The 12,578-nt window shown below is 44.8% G+C and overlaps 1 long non-coding RNA gene across 1 annotated transcript; it reads left to right on the forward strand.

The window, feature by feature from the left end:
• The first annotated feature begins 992 nt into the window (after window positions 1–992).
• On the forward strand, window positions 993–11,004 carry LOC144391225 (uncharacterized). The gene is made up of 2 exons (XR_013455122.1): window positions 993–1,662; window positions 6,122–11,004. It is a non-coding gene; the product is annotated as an uncharacterized LOC144391225 (long non-coding RNA).
• The last annotated feature ends 1,574 nt before the right edge of the window (window positions 11,005–12,578 follow it).

The following is a 12,578-nucleotide window of genomic DNA, read 5'->3' on the forward strand; positions in this document are numbered from 1 at the left end:
TCTGAAGGGGGACAACAACTGGCAAAGACATTTTTGAAGCTGTGTCAAAGGCAATTGACACAAGCAGGACTCTAGGGGACACGCCGTGTTAAGTCACAATGGATGCACCCCAGCAACCACAGGCAAGCGCGGAGGAATGGCCTCTATGGGCAAAGAAAGTCCAGGGTGGCGATGTGATGAGGTCTCTACCACGGAGAGCATCAAGCTTTCTAAACCTACTCTACCAGTCTGATGTTAAGCCACGCAGCAGTTTTATTCCCTGAGATCAAACAGCAGTTCGTTTTTGAAAGTCGACCTCTTCATGAGCTGAGTGACCCTCCGTTGCTTAACACACTGAACAAGTGATTGGAAGGCCAAGAGCAGCTGGTACCACAGCTGTGTGTGCACATGAAAGCGTTCCCTGCGATGTGCCGTCTCTTTGAGTCACAATTTCAATGTAGCGCACTTTGACCAAAATCAAACGTGCCTTTCAAAAGGCCGAGGTCGCTGCTAAAATAGGAGAATACGTGTCTGTGATCACATCTCTCATCATAGAATTCAGTTAGAGCTTCCAAGTTTTTTCTGTCATTGAGAAGGAAATCACACTGTTTGCGACTCTCTGAAGAATCATTATCAGCTTCTCTCCCTACCTGAATTCTACTCGCGCTTGGAAAAGGTCAAGTTTCCTCTGATCAGACCCCACGCGAAAAGAATGGTGAGTCCGGTCGGCTCAACATACAGATGTGAGCAGACATTCTTTCTATTTGCTCGGAACAAAAGCAGCTTGACAAACAGAATGACTGACAGCCACCTCTGGGATGTTCTTTGCATCTCAACCACAAAACAGACTCCTGACCTGCGAGCTGTCCTGACCAGAGTCCAGCATCACTGCCCCCACGCAAATACAATATATTCAGTCAATTCAAGTTTGTGACACTGTAATAGTGTTAATTTTGGCAGCTATTTTTGATCAGTCAGCTAAACCGAGACAGCTGAGCTAAACTAACTGTTGGGGGAAAATTGTTGAGCCTGCGTGGGGTGAGGCTCTCAGGAATGTTACCTTTGATGTGAGCCGGTGACTTAAGGCAATCCAGGGTGAGATAAGACACGGATGAAAACATGCGTGCCCTGACTGACCTTTTAGATGTTGTTGATTGTCTGGGTCCATAAAGGGAGGGTCACAGGGTCACCCCTAGATCATCTGCTACTTTTCTCACATTCCTCTTGAGGGGTGGGCTGTCCTGTCCTGAGGCAGCACAAACCCCCCTAAGTGTATAAAACCTCCTGTTCTCCTCTTTGACTTTGTCAGATCTTCCTGCTCCTTTTGGGGGAAGGAACCTCTGTCCCTTTTCAGCTGAATTGTAGTCATTTGACTTCTGTCTGTGCTTACGACTTGTGCTGATGATTTCTATATTCTTTATCTTTTGCCTTTACTCTAGTTAGTAATAAATACTTAATCACAAAGCAAGCTCAAGATACTTTTGATTTCTCACATGGGCTAAATCCACAAATTTCCACCACAAACTTGGCGACGAGGATGGGATGGACGCGTGATCTGGACTCTGATGGACGGACAGAAGGCCATATAGTATAAGTGATTCCTCCCTGAGGGTGAGAAGCTGCCGTCCCGACGAGACCCGGATTGCCGATCCATCCAGTTCAAGAAAAGAAACAAAGAACGCGGTGAGAGATGAAAATCATTTTTAAGCCAGACAGAGTCATGACAAAAGGGTTTTAGGCCTATCTCACAACGAGTGTGTCTTGTAGACAGACGTGTCTGGGTCACCTGTGGTATTCATCACAAGGTTCCAACATCCTGTGGCTGAAGTTCACAGGCACAACTTTGGATCAATGCAGTAGGCTGAGTGACCAGAGAAAGCAACGGTCACTGACTTGCCTTAGTTATGCATGTGGTATTTCTCCGTTTGTGCGCACCTTTATAGGCGCGTACACTCCGGGTATACAGATACAGATAGCTAAATGGGTAGTGTTCAGAGTAAAGGGGAGACGGGTGATAACCATGAGACTAATATCCTGCCACTATTGTGTAAATTTATGTCAGAGCGTTATCCTGGCAGTTTGAATCAAATACAAAAATGGGTTGAATTGGGGTTTCCTTCAAAGGGGAGTTTGAGTAAGAATCATTTGGAGCAGTTGGAATTGCAACTTAGGGGGAAGGAGGAGAACGATGCAGCTCAGCATGCAGGCCTGTCGGGAAGAAAGCAGAAGAAGAATGTGGTATGTAAGGCAGATTGGGAAGCTTTCAAGATGACGAGAAGTATGAGTCGGAGAGAAGGGAGAGACAGAGGTTGGTAGCATTTAATTCATTAAAGACCAAAGATCCTACAAAAAGTTCTGAAACGTGTACCCCTTCTAACCCAAAAACACTTTATCCTTGTTTTTATGAGTTCCTGCGGATATTGGTGGACACGGATCTGGACTCCCCCCCTCCCCTCACTGCTCCTCCAGCTCCCGCCTTCATGAGCCCGCAGTCTCCACGGCAGGAAGCAGCACAAGCAACCTTTCCTCGGCTTGACAACAGCCCACCAGGAGGGAAGCCAGATTCAACCTCAAACACCAGCCAGACGACCTTTTCACCTACTGTGATCCGCTCGCAGGCTCAACAAAGGTGGGCCTTGATCAAAAAAAAAAAAAAGAGACGTTGTTCGATCCTGCAGCTTCTTTTCCAGTCGAGGGGGCGCAAGGGCCGATGCTGGTTCTCAGACCCTGGTCAGATGCCGATGTGACCAAGGCAATGAGCCACGTCTGCAGTCCCAAGGACAATATTGCTAAGTTGGAGACTGATTTTCAGCAATTTGTTAGAAAATACCATCCTAGCATGTCAGAGCTGCGGCGTCTGATGTGCAGACTTCTGACACATGGCTATCACAAGGTTCAGAGTGTGTTCAACACCACAAGAATGGCTGCTCGCCTTAAAGATCCTGATTGTGAGCACGGCACAGATGTGGACATTAGAAGTGCTGTAGATGCTCTCATTGTGTTGGTAAAAGAACAATTTCCTCTGAGACTGAACCTCCCCACCGTCACCTCTATGACACAAGGGCCACAAGAAACATGCAGGTCCTTCCTGGCACGCCTGACGACAGCTTTTTACATCCACAGTGGCCTTAAGCGACCTGATCCAATGGGGGCACAGCCCCTGATGCCATATGAAGTCCATCTGAAAGAACATTTGATAAGCAGGATGAGACCTGAGCTTATACGGATGGTGAAGAGATCATGTGTAACCTGGAAAACGTGTGCTCTTGCAGACATCCTTCAGCACGCTGAACACGCTGAAGATGAGTTACACAAGAAAGAGGACAAACTAAAAGGTTTTGAACAGGCTCAGTATGCAATGTTTACGTGCTTGCAGTGCCAACAATTTGCCCAAGGCCAACGTGGAAGAGGAAGAGGTTATGGAAGAGATCGTGGCAGAGGCAGATCGGACTTACGGGAATTATGATCCAAACGTGTGTTACAATTGTGGACAACAAGGACATTGGCGAGCAGAGTGTCCTGAGCACATGAGGATGAGACACATCACACGTCTGACTGAGGGAGGCAGAGGGAGGGGCGGACCCCAGAGACGGAGCACCCCATCACGGAGGAGAAAGTAACGCACCCTACACACACTAAAAAACGGAACAAATAGCTAACACAACTGCACACACACACATCTTAGATTGCATGTCGAGTTATATTCAGAAATTCCCATAATTAACGTTGACGATTTCTTGCCATCCGGTAACACTTGTAGTTGACTCAAGAGCATTTGGCATTGTGTTTGAGCTCAACATCAGATGGCACACACGAAAAAAAACTAAAAAAACTAAATTGCAATTATTTTAGATGTGTAACTACAGTCCAAAAACCCTCCTGTATGTATATGGATGAAAACTACTGGCATACTTTGATGCATTAATTACTCATGACCATGTAAAATTGCGCATACACACACGGTAGAAGATTACATGCATGAACAGTCATTACATTGCACATCCCATGTAAGCACAGGGCGAGATAGAAGGTATGTGGACGTATGGCATGACCAAAAGTTGGAGAAAGAGAGATTATGGTTGAAGCATGTGTATTGGTCAGAGGAGGCTGCTGCGGTGTCTGTATCTCTCTCTCCTTCCCAAAGAAAAAAAAAAAAAAAGGTGTTCCTCGATTCTAGTCCACATTTCATTGGCTAAACCATCTCACTGGGATACAGGATCTTGGTCCATGGTTGCATGGGTGTGTCTCGGCCTAAAGTTCAGACCGGGTGCAGAGGATCCTCATGAAGAATATAGCGCTAGTGGTAATGTAGATCGCACTACGTTGATCACACGAGTAAGTGTACACAGAACAGTAGAGCTCGTTGAGGAATACACATAACACGCAGACTTGTATAGCCACCCAAACAAGAAGACATAAGTTTGGTTTGTTTTTTTTCTTTTTTGGGCGCGGCTATAAATGGATAGGATGTCCAGTGGGTTACCACGGAAGTCAGGTGTATTCCACAGAAGCGCTTAGGAACATCTACATAATTTATAACTCCCTGCAGGGTCGGCCCATCTAAATTATGTGGCTGATATGATGATTTGCAGCCCATCAAAGGAGGCTTGTAAAATTGATACAATTTGGCTACTTAAACATTTGGCAGAGAACGGACATAAGGCTTGCCTACGAAAACTTAAATTTGCTCTAGAACAAGTGACTTATCTGGGACATGTGATCACAGCTGAGGGCAAAATCCCTCTCTCCCAAACGTATTGGGCCAATTCAATTGGTACAAAAAACGAATTATGAGTTTTTTGGGGATGGCTTCATACTGTAGACAGTGGATCCCAAATTATTCAGAGAGAGAGGCACCTCTCTCGTTCATGGTCCACGGTAAAGGCCTCAGCGAGCATGACAAACTGACTTGGACTACTGAAGCTGGAAAGGCTTTTCAGGACTTAAAGACTTCCTTATCACAGGCCCCGACTCTGGGCCTACCGAGACCCGACTTACCGTAGACTCAGTTCATAGACCAGAAGGACTGTTAAATGACATCAGTTTTGTGTCATCTTCATGGAGGACAACTTAGGCCTGTTGCCTACTTCTCCTCAAAACTTGACCCTGTTGCTTCGGGTCTTCCTCTCTGTTTGCGAGCAGTGGCAGCAGCCGAGAGAGACATTTTAGCATCATGACATTGTGGGCTTCTGTGATGTCCCACTTACTGTCTCTCATATCTTATATGCCCAGAAGACTTCTCACCTCTCTGCTCAGAGATGGTTCAGGTATCCTACAACATAACGTAATTGTCAAACGATGCAATGTCCTTAACCCGGCTACACTTCTTCCAACTGCAGATGACAGAGAGCTTCATGACTGTGTCGAAGTCTTGCAGCAGACATGCATACCAAGGCCTGATCTGTTGGACACACCTCTTCCCAATGCAGATCTTGAGCTGTTTGTAGACGGCTCCGCTTCTCGCTCACCAGACACGGGTTTTCAGTGGTTACATCACACAACACACTTGTTAGTGGCGGGCTTCCTTCACACTTCTCAGCACAGGCGGTAGAGTTGATTGCACTTGCCGAGGCAGGTAAGGCAGCTGAAGGTAAAACAGTTAACATCTTCACTGATTCATGTTATTCTTTTGGTGCGGAGCTCTTTAGAGACACAGGGGGTTTCTTACGTCATCTGGCAAGCCTATTGCACATCATACCCTTGTGTCGGCTTTTCTGGATGCCATTTTACTACCCGGAGCCATTGCAGTCATTAAACATGAAGCTCACACCTCTTCTCTTGACCCTGTATCTGTAGGGAACAGGGGCGCGGATGCGGCTGCAAAAAAGGCAGTCTCGCAGGGCTTCCTTTTCCCCCTGGCTCACATGCTTTCCACACCGACCGATCCTAGTCCTTATGCCGATTTTTCCGCACTTCAGCCTCTTGCCGGTGCACAGGAGCGTTCCCTGTGGAAGCGATCTGGTGCCATTCTTGAGGGCGGAATCTGGACAGGGCCAGACAGTAGGCCCTGTTTGCCACGTGCTCTCTTCCACATTTATGCTAAGTTGTCTCACGGAAAAGATCACGTGGGCAAAGGGGGGATGTGCACTGCTATAAATGAGCATGCTGAGATATTGTGCTAACCTCTCCCCTTCACTCTCAGCACTGCACGGAGAGGTACAGCACCACCTGAAACCAGGAGACTGGGTCCTCATTAAGGATCACTGGAGAAAGCACTGGAAGCAGAGACGCTACACGGGGCCCTTCCAAGTACCCCTGACCACGGAGACGGCAGTAAGGTGGAAGGGAAAGCAACGTGGGTCCACGCCAGCCACTGCAAACGCATCCCGGATCCAGGAGGCGAAGGAGCACATCCATCTGGTTCCGGTTAAGGGGTTGCAGGGTGGAGAGCCCTCCCCCACTGCAGTGTTCCAAGACACCAACGGGCCCAGCAGAGATGGCAGAGACGGCAGGGACGGCAGAGACGACGGCCACCCGGAGAACAGCGATAAAAGACAGATCTCCAGCGCCAAAGAACACTTAGGAAGCATGGTTGGAGCCTGAGAATGAACATGTGCATATCACTGACGCTGGCAACATTTGTGCTGATTCCCCTCACGATCAATGAACTACAACCTCCTTATGTGAACATCACGGATTCCAGCCTTCTCCACCTCTCCAATAGAGAATTTCAGGAAGTTTCCACTGTCCAGCAAAACAATGCGACGAGACAGAGTGTTTGCTCTACACAATCGAACATGATGCATGGGTTAAAATAGAAAGTCACTTAAATGAAATTGTGTATGTTGCCAGGTTGGGAGAAGAATATGTACTGTGTGGGTGCCCGGAAGATTTGGTTTAGGAGATCCACCATTCTGGTGCAGTAAACCACGATCGTGTCAGGAGATACCAGCCCACACTGGCTCCAGCAACTGGAGGGAGGCATGCAAAAGAACTTACCGGCCTGTCAGCGAGACACAGCCTAAAACAGTACCACCTGAAATCATTTACGAGGCCGTTAAACCACAGGCCCTGACCTCCTGCAGGCCAGAACAGCCCCCACCAAAGCAACTTGGAGGCAAGTGTTGATCTCTCTCAATTGTCCGAGAGGGGGGACTGAGAAGGAGGGTTGTAAAGTTTACATGTCACGGCTGAGCACGCCGCACTTAGGTCGCTGGTCAGTCCTGGACTCGGAGGATTTTAGGACTCAGACAAACGACACTTGCACGGTGACTCTAAGCCCTAAATATCACACGAGTGGGGAATACCGTTCTGGTGCGCTCAACCTGCAGACTGTACAACAGAACCAGCCCATTTCACTCGGTTAGATTGGCAGTATGCGTGCAAGTAAGCCTAATGTTAAGAACTTCCAAACCGTACACCACCGTACAAGCATGATAATATTGCGTTGACTATTATGAAGGATTTTGCTAACAAAAGGAATGTCTAATTGTTGGATATGTTAGCATATGCCCATTTCATCTAGAGCACCTATGCTGGTTCCTGTTCCATTCACGGAAGCCGACTGGGATGTCATGGGGTGGCCTGAGCTATCTCATCGATTTGTGAGTAATGATGAAGACTGTTACACTCCTCCACTGCACACGGCGACAACAGCGCAAAGCACAGTTGCCTATGGAGGTGAAAAGGGGGAAGTTGTATGTTTTGCAGTTAAGCGGTTCAATCATGAAAATAGACCTATAGATATTAATTAATTAATTATAGGTATTAATTTAATAATATTAAAGTGATGTTGGTTAGATTCCGGTCCATCCCTTAACCAACGTTATCACTTTCTAGGTGGTTCCTCTCTAGGTACGAGTGACTGTAGTAAATTACATCAAACACATGGTACTACAAAATAGAATGGCTCTGGACCTCGTTCTGGCCTCACAAGGCTTGGTATGCAAAGTGATTCATACTGTATGTTGCGCTTACATCTCCGATGCAACATCATCAGTTTATGATGTGGTGGCAGACACAGAACGGGGCAGTAAGGAATTGCATGACCACGACTGGAATCCGTTTGGGGAAATACAGGCATTTGTTGGATCATAGGGACCTTCTCTCTTCAAGGAACTGCTATGGGAATTAGGGGGCATTAATCTGTCTGTAATTGTTATAACCCTAATTGTAACTGTTTTAAAGCTCTTGTAAGGAAGGTTGTTAGCACTCATGTATCAGTTGAACACACAAGTACTACTATACGGTGTCCGGTTCAGAAATGGACTCCATATCCATACACCATATCCGGATAGCTCTGACAGTGATGATGAGTGTGAGGATTGTGTGTAACTAGACAGCATGTATGGTGTTAATGTTTAGCAAGAGTTTTCAAAGTACTTAGAAGTTAATGATGTGATGTTCTGAATCTTCGTGAATTTACACCACTGATGTGTGTTCTAAGAGGTTTTTTTGTTGTTTAATTTTCTTTCTTAATTTCGATTTGGTTGTTGTTTAGAGTTTCTTAAGTTGATTCCTGATTGTCTAAAAATGACAAAAAGAGAGGGATGTTGGGGGAAAATTGTTGAGCCTGCGTGGGGTGAGGCTCTCAGGAATGTTACCTTTGATGTGAGCCGGTGACTTAAGGCAGTCCAGGGTGAGATAAGACACAGATGAAAACATGCGTGCCCTGACTGACCTTTTAGATGTTGTTGATTGTCTGGGTCCATAAAGGGAGGGTCACAGGGTCACCCCTACATCATCTGCTACTTTTCCCACATTCCTCTTGAGGGGTGGGCTGTCCTGTCCTGAGGCAGCACAAACCCCCCTAAGTGTATAAAACCTCCTGTTCTCCTCTTTGACTTTGTCAGATCTTCCTGCTCCTTTTGGGGGAAGGAACCTCTGTCCCTTTTCAGCTGAATTGTAGTCATTTGACCTCTGTCTGTGCTTACGACTTGTGCTGATGATTTCTATATTCTTTATCTTTTTCCTATACTCTAGTTAGTAATAAATACTTAATCACAAAGCAAGCTCAAGATACTTTTGATTTCTCACATGGGCTAAATCCACAAATTTCCACCACACTAACGAAGCCACATTCAAACTCGCCGAAGCGTAAAATAGTCGTCGCGGTCCGTAGTCGGTGCACAAGAACCACCGCTGCACGGATGCGAGCGAGCGTTCTGGGTTCGTGGATGACGTCATCATGACACGTTAATATCCGCCGTACTTTGTCTGTTTTCTGTCAGCTGAGTGCGAATTTAGGGGGAAAAAAGTATCGTGATTTCATCAACCACCAACATGTTCGTCTCGTCTCGTTAACGAAAGTTAGAACAGACTTAGTCATAGTTTTTATTTAAGATCGTTTTCGTCTTAGTCTCGTTAGTCATGGAAAAAAGGTTCGTTAACAAAAAATTTTCGTCATAGCTTTCGTCGACGAAATTAACACTGCACTGTAACAAACATTAGTTATAACAAAATAATAATGTATTTGTTTAACAAGCTCAATACATGCCCTATTTCTCTTACTGCACCTCCTATCATACAGGACTATGACAGGGAGCAAAACTGAGAGAATGACCTTTTTGTGGAAAATAAGACAAAAATCCATCGATAAGGAGCTTAGACGGACGAAAGGAAGGTTTTGACACTCCTTATCGAGGAGGCATAGAGACAGAGATTGGTATTTGCGCTGTTTTAGTATATAAAACTCAGGGCTTGGTCACATAACGCGGCCCTTGTCTAGTTGGTAGACTACAGGTTGTCTTGGTTGAGCATCATCTCTTTCTGCATGTTCTTGTCCCCTCCTTTGTTTTCCAGGGAAGACCCAACTGAACATTGAAATGGAAAAGCGGTAGTTCAGGAAGGAAGGCTTCCGTTACGCAACTCGTGATTTATTCATGCCTCAGCTGGTCTCCCAGCATTATGCCATCAGCTGATATCGGGTGTCCAGGTGTAGTGTATACAACCGACCAATCAGGTGCGGCACTGTGTCTCTAAACCAATCATATCGTGGCTGTTAAACCTTTAAAGGGGGTCTCTCAGTTGTGGCTGTCAGGTGTCATTTCAGCAGCGAAACCGGATGCCATCCTCCTCCACCTCCAGGCACCTCCAGCCAGCTGTCAGGCATTCGTCACTCAGCCTTGGTTTTCATCAGCTCCTTTCTTCACTAGTCCAATCACCAAGGTTGTCCACTATTGTTATACAGGTGTTATAAATGTTTGTCAATTTGGACCAAGTCTCTCCTGATTGAACTAAGTGTACATTCATCCAAGTGGCCAAAGCCTCCTAACTCTGATTATCTGGCTGAGACGACGCTTGCATGTGGATGTGGTGAGAAGTGGACTTCTGAATGAGCTTAACCGTGTGTTACGTGCCTCGGCCTGCTTGGGGGAGGGTGTGTGTGTGTCTGTCTGTGTGTGTGTGTGTATTTTGAGTTGTGTTCCCACAGGTGTTCTGACACACCCACCATGCAGTAATCTCCACTGCCCCCTCCCACCTGCAGCCACTAATCACCCTCACCCACAGCCAATCAACTGCAGGATGCCGTGGCTTAAAAGGAGGAAACAGAGGTCATGGAGAGGGAGAGGGAGTTTTTTTGTGCAGAAAAGTAAAAGAGAAGGAGGAAGATTCGAAGAGTCTTCAGAGAGGCTCCATTGGACCACTTTTCTTTTTTACAAGTATAAAAGGAAACTATTAAGAATAACAATATTAAAGTAAAGTGCTCCCACTGAGCAAGTTGAATCCTCTCCACTAGAGGTTGATGTGTATCTTCAAGTAGGCACAGCAACCATGCAGAAAAATATTTTCAAATCTGTCCCAGCGTGCCACGGTTATCACCTGCAAGACACATTCTTCATTTCCACTGTCGTTACCATCAAAGTCGTGCATGGTTGTTTTTGACTGTAGAAAGCGCGTTTTTCTGTCACTACCACGCAAACCCGTATGCACGCATTGACAGGGTCATCCACCTGCAAGCGTATGCACTGGCAATATTATCTCATTATCCTGACTTTGACAAGACATGGGAGAGTTGTGAGGAGGCAGCGATGAGGGAGAGAAGAGGGCCAGATATGTGAGGACAGGATGTGGGACTGAAGAAAAGGAAATTTGGATGAAAAGAATTGAGTGAGCAGAGACGGTAATCGTCTCATTGGAATTCTGACAGCGCCAGCGCCGGTCTGAAGACAGATGTGAACTCACATGCGGTCTGTAATTTCTCTGAATAAACCGTGAACATAAATGCTTTTTGATGTGTGTATAAAATATATGGAACAGTAAAATTCATATCTTGCATCATCAGCTGTCATTACCAAAATGCATTATTTGCCAATGCAAATGCATACATTTGCAAAATAAAGCAGACATTGAGACGCTGTTGAAAAGTAAAAAAAGTTAAAATGCATATTTAGTTACTCGATAATGTATGGGTTTTAATTGATGTTATGCATCATTTGCTGCCAGTCAAATCCTAATCTCAGTCAATGATTGCATCTATTTACTCCGATTTAAGGATATATATTGTATACATACTGTTTGGCGTTGAAACCCAATCTATGCCCTCGGCACACTGAACTTTGAATAACTTGTGCATCTAATGTCATAAGCAAGGTTTTCGAAAGAATCAAGATCCAGGTTTTGAGGGCATGAATCGAATATATGAATTTTAGATGTTGAGACCAATAACTGATGTTAAAATTGAAGCACACATGAGTCTCTAATGCAAAAGAGTAAATTACGGTTTCAATAACAAAAACCACCCAGAATTACTTAATTAATTGTCATGGCAAATGAACATGGTTTCAGTCAAGCAACTGTTTCAATGATTTAGAACTTGCCAGCTTTAGCAGTGGCCACACTGTCCTGTTCCAACCTGATGACACCTACAAAGTTGGGAAACTTGAGGATGTTGTGAAAATACCTTAAATGTCCGTATAACCCTAACCCTGATTTAAACTATCTGAACCGAAGGACATCTGTCAGAACACAGAATACTCGTCGACCTGGACGGTAAGGAAATATAAGATACTCAAAATTCTAACTGCATTATAATTGATATAATGCGTTCCTTTTTTGATTGTTTTCATTAAGTATAATATTTTTATACATAATTAAATCTGCAGAATGCCCGGCTTTAAGGCAAGGCAAGGCAATTTTATTTGTATAGCATTGTTTTCATACACAAGGCAGACTCAAAGTGCTTCACATTGCAACATTTCATACAATAAAGTGAAATAAAATACAGGAATTAAAAGACAATTAAAGCAAATAAAATTATAAATTAAAATCTTATTTAAATTGTTTAATTAAAAGCAGAGGTTAAAAGTGCAATGTAGGTCAAATTTAGCAGAAGGCGAAGCTGAACATAAAAGTTTTCAGTCTTGTTTTAAACGTGGTCAGAGTTGGGGCAAGTCTTAAATCTTCAGGAAGTTTATTCCAGCTGTTTGTTGCGTAGTAACTAAATAATGCTTTCCCATTATTTGCATTTACTCTGGGAATCACTAACAGATTGGTGTCAGAAGATCTTAGTGATCTTGAAGGCTTATGTAGTGGAAGCATATCAGTGATATACTTTGGCCCTAAACCATGTAGTGATTTATATGTGAGCAGTAGGATTTTGAAATTAATTCTCTGACATACTGGGAGCCAATGTAAGGATTTAAGAATTGGTGTAATGT

This window comes from Gasterosteus aculeatus, chromosome Y (genome assembly GCF_964276395.1).
Source record: "Gasterosteus aculeatus chromosome Y, fGasAcu3.hap1.1, whole genome shotgun sequence".
In the NCBI taxonomy this organism is placed as follows: domain Eukaryota; kingdom Metazoa; phylum Chordata; class Actinopteri; order Perciformes; family Gasterosteidae; genus Gasterosteus; species Gasterosteus aculeatus.